Genomic DNA, 5,000 nt, shown 5'->3' on the forward strand with positions numbered 1-5,000 from the left:
CCCTGGAGAGCTGAGGTGGAGAAGGGTTTCGTGTGAACAGCCGTTGCACACGAGTCAGTCGATCCTAAGCCCTAGGCGAAAGCCGATGTTGATGTGGCGTTGTTAATCGTGTTTATAAGTGGTGGCAGAAATGCTATGCATCTTGACGCGTGACGCACGCCCGTCGGGCGAAAGGGAATCCGGTTCCTATTCCGGAACCCGGCAGCGGAACCGAAATTAAACCGGGCCCTCGTAAGAGAGTTCGTCGGGGCAACCCAAAAGGACCCGGAGACGCCGTCGAGAGATCCGGGAAGAGTTTTCTTTTCTGCATAAGCGTTCGAGTTCCATGGAATCCTCTAGCAGGGAGATATGGTTTGGAACGCGAAGAGCACCGCATTTGCGGCGGTGTCCGGATCTTCTCCTCGGACCTTGAAAATCCGGGAGAGGGCCACGTGTAGGCGTCGCGCCGGCTCGTACCCATATCCGCAGCTGGTCTCCAAGGTAAAGAGCCTCTAGTCGATAGAATAATGTAGGTAAGGGAAGTCGGCAAATTAGATCCGTAACTTCGGGATAAGGATTGGCTCTGAGGATTGTGGCGTGTCGGGCTTGTTGGGGAAGTGGGTCACGGCTAACGTACCGGGCCTGGGCGAGGTGATGCGTTTCGCTTGCGTTACGTTTGATCCGAGCTCGGTCCCGCGTCTTGGCCTCCCGCGGAATCGTCAAGCTTCGAGACCCCGTGAGTGCTCGCAAGGGTGCTCTGGGTAATCTCTGCGGCCGTCATCTAACAATCAACTCAGAACTGGCACGGACTGGGAGAATCCGACTGTCTAATTAAAACAAAGCATTGCGATGGCCCCAGCGGGTGTTGACGCAATGTGATTTCTGCCCAGTGCTCTGAATGTCAACGTGAAGAAATTCAAAAAAGCGCGGGTAAACGCGCTTCGTTTACCCGCGCTTTTTTGAATTTCTTCACGTTGACATTCAGAGCACTGGGCAGAAATCACATTGCGTCAACACCCGCTGGGGCCATCGCAATGCTTTGTTTTAATTAGACAGTCGGATTCTCCCAGTCCGTGCCAGTTCTGAGTTGATTGTTAGATGACGGCCGCAGAGATTACCCAGAGCACCCTTGCGAGCACTCACGGGGTCTCGAAGCTTGACGATTCCGCGGGAGGCCAAGACGCGGGACCGAGCTCGGATCAAACGTAACGCAAGCGAAACGCATCACCTCGCCCAGGCCCGGTACGTTAGCCGTGACCCACTTCCCCAACAAGCCCGACACGCCACAATCCTCAGAGCCAATCCTTATCCCGAAGTTACGGATCTAATTTGCCGACTTCCCTTACCTACATTATTCTATCGACTAGAGGCTCTTTACCTTGGAGACCAGCTGCGGATATGGGTACGAGCCGGCGCGACGCCTACACGTGGCCCTCTCCCGGATTTTCAAGGTCCGAGGAGAAGATCCGGACACCGCCGCAAATGCGGTGCTCTTCGCGTTCCAAACCATATCTCCCTGCTAGAGGATTCCATGGAACTCGAACGCTTATGCAGAAAAGAAAACTCTTCCCGGATCTCTCGACGGCGTCTCCGGGTCCTTTTGGGTTGCCCCGACGAACTCTCTTACGAGGGCCCGGTTTAATTTCGGTTCCGCTGCCGGGTTCCGGAATAGGAACCGGATTCCCTTTCGCCCGACGGGCGTGCGTCACGCGTCAAGATGCATAGCATTTCTGCCACCACTTATAAACACGATTAACAACGCCACATCAACATCGGCTTTCGCCTAGGGCTTAGGATCGACTGACTCGTGTGCAACGGCTGTTCACACGAAACCCTTCTCCACCTCAGCTCTCCAGGGCCTCGCTGGAGTATTTGCTACTACCACCAAGATCTGCACCGAAGGCGGCTCCAGACGGCCTCACGGCCAGCCCTTCTGCGCTCACCTCCGCGACCCTCCTACTCATCAGGGCTTCATGACCGCCCCGAAGGGCGACCGCACATGCCACTGACGGCCGAGTATAAGCACGACGCTTCAGCGCCATCCATTTTCAGGGCTAGTAACTTCGGCAGGTGAGTTGTTACACACTCCTTGGCGGATTCCGACTTCCATGGCCACCGTCCTGCTGTCTTAAGTTACCAACGCCTTTCATGGTATCCCATAAGCGTCGATTTAGGCGCTTTAACTCGGCGTTTGGTTCATCCCACAGCGCCAGTTCTGCTTACCAAAAATGGCCCACTTGGCACTCTGATCCGAAATCTCGCGGCTTCACATTCAAGCAAGCCGGAGATCTCACCCATTTAAAGTTTGAGAATAGGTTGAGGTCGTTTCGACCCCAATGCCTCTAATCATTCGCTTTACCGGATGAGACTCGTATGCAACGAGCGCCAGCTATCCTGAGGGAAACTTCGGAGGGAACCAGCTACTAGATGGTTCGATTAGTCTTTCGCCCCTATACCCAGTTCCGACGATCGATTTGCACGTCAGAATCGCTACGGACCTCCATCAGGGTTTCCCCTGACTTCGTCCTGACCAGGCATAGTTCACCATCTTTCGGGTCCCAGCGTGTACGCTCTTGGTGCGCCTCCTCTCGCAATGAGAATGAGGCGCCCCGGGAATGCGGGTCAGTCATGGAGACCGACCATCTTCCCTTAGTTCACATAAAGTGAACCGTTACTTTCATTGCGCCTTTAGGTTTAGTGATTCCCAATGACTCGCGCACACGCTAGACTCCTTGGTCCGTGTTTCAAGACGGGTCCTGAAAGTACCCAAAGCAATAGCGTCGCTGATCGGCGTTTCAAGAGGTCTGTCCAAGAACACCGCGGCGAACAGTCGCAAACGGACGGAATCGGCACTAGGTCCGATCGCCATCACAATTCACATACTTGCCACGGGCCGGACGCGAACTAAGTCGCGGCCTCCCGCCATCAGTAAACCGTCGAGCGAGCTGTTCGGAAACCCAGTGTCCGTAAACATCGGAAAATCCGAGCTCACGGGCTACACTCGAGACCGTAGAACAGCACCCAACGGATCGCGACGACCTACTAGGGGAGAAGTGCACGCGTCCGAAGCCGGAGATGAACCGAAGGGAACAGCCAACGCGAACGTCGCCGTTTCCACAGTCAGTAAATCCCAACAACAGGCGCGAATGAATCTCCCCATTCGACCTTTCGGGTTTCTCAGGTTTACCCCTGAACGGTTTCACGTACTCTTGAACTCTCTCTTCAAAGTTCTTTTCAACTTTCCCTCACGGTACTTGTTCGCTATCGGTCTCGTGGTTATATTTAGCCTTAGATGGAGTTTACCACCCACTTAGGGCTGCACTCTCAAGCAACCCGACTCTAAGAAGAGATCCTCTAGCAAGCCGCAGCGGTCGCTACGGGCCTGGCACCCTCTATGGGCGATGGCCCCATTCAAGATGGACTTGAACGCGCCGCGAACTCGCCAGATAATGGATCCTTCCAAACACCACATCTCCCGGCGACCGGTTACGATCGCGGGATTCAGTGCTGGGCTAATCCCTGTTCGCTCGCCGCTACTAAGGGAATCCTAGTTAGTTTCTTTTCCTCCGCTTAATAATATGCTTAAATTCAGCGGGTAGTCTCACCTGTCCTGAGGTCGTATGTTCAAATCATCGAAACGTTCCGAAACTAACCTTTGGCGGCTCATAAAATCACGTACCTTACGCGAGGGAGTTAGCCTACTCAAAGGCGTCTATTATCTCCTGCTCCGTATGGCGGATCATGCGAATCCAAGCAAAGTGCTTCGGTGTTTCGGGGGTGCGCTCATGAAAGCTCATCCGCAACGCGCGACAACTGGCACATTAAAGCGATCGGACGTCGTTCAGATTTCTCGGACACGACGATCGCATGTCTACAGTCATGGGCGCAGATCGAGCAATACCACGACACCACAATATATGCTTTCGCAATTCAAGACGGCGCGTTACGAAAACAACTCCTCATCATTCCAACACACGAGGCGTCGAAACGACAGAACGTTGATCGTCACGCGGCAAACCGTCCAACTCGCCCAAATGACCTTCGGTACAGGATCAACGTTAGACGACCTTTACGTCGTCACTTCGTCAAGCCATAACGTCTGGCCGGGCAGTCTTTGTAATGGAACCGACCCTCAGTCAGGAGTGGTCCGAGGACAGTGTCCGAGGACCGCAATGTGCGTTCGAAATGTCGATGTTCATGTGTCCTGCAGTTCGCATGTTGACGCGCAATTAGCTGCGTTCTTCATCGACCCACGAGCCAAGTGATCCACCGTTCAGGGTAATCTTTTATGTTCGATTTCTCGGTACTAGTCGCAATGGACTTTCCCTCGAAATACGAGACGCCAACTGCGAACCTCCTCGAGAATGACATTCCAATGACTGAGACGACCCACTGAAGGGTCAATACGTCAGTCGATCGGCGCAAAATCTTCGGTTCAACTAGTTTGCGTACTAATCTAGTGACAATTATCGTAAAAAATTCGGACGGAGACAAACGTCGCAGACAATCCCGAAAGAGCATAAAAACGCTAATGTAACGGGCGTCGCACAACGTCGACGTCTTCGTCCCTGGAATAGATCGTCCTACCGAAGTCCGTAGACAACGGTAACGACTGATCGATTTCGGGCGAGAATCTTTAAAACCTGCAGCCGGCTCCTCGTTCCGTGCCAAACACGAAACTTCGCCCAGCCACGAACGCGGCAATCCAAGCGCTTCGAATCCTTATTCCGAGCACATCACGAGACTTCGCCCAACTACGAACGTCAGCATAAGCAGCCGGCTCCTCGTTCCATCAAGGAACTTCGCCCAACCACAAACGCCGACATAAGCGGCCGGCTCCTCATTTCGTGAGCATCTCTAAACATGGACCTACAACGAAGGCTGCACACACGTGCGGCCGGCTCCTCGTTTCGAGGATATCACAAGACTTCGCCCAACCACGAACGTCAGCATAAGCAGCCGGCTCCTCGTTCCGTCAAGGAACTTCGCCCAACCACAAACGCCGACATAGGCGGCCGGCT

The 5,000-nt window shown here is 53.9% G+C and overlaps 1 non-coding gene across 1 annotated transcript; it reads right to left on the bottom strand.

The window, feature by feature from the left end:
- Nucleotides 1–4,105: 4,105 nt before the first annotated feature.
- Nucleotides 4,106–4,260, bottom strand: LOC123687018. Its single transcript, XR_006748767.1, has one exon. It is a non-coding gene; the product is annotated as a 5.8S ribosomal RNA (ribosomal RNA).
- Nucleotides 4,261–5,000: the final 740 nt, after the last annotated feature.

This window comes from Harmonia axyridis, chromosome X (genome assembly GCF_914767665.1).
Source record: "Harmonia axyridis chromosome X, icHarAxyr1.1, whole genome shotgun sequence".
Lineage (NCBI taxonomy): Eukaryota > Metazoa > Arthropoda > Insecta > Coleoptera > Coccinellidae > Harmonia > Harmonia axyridis.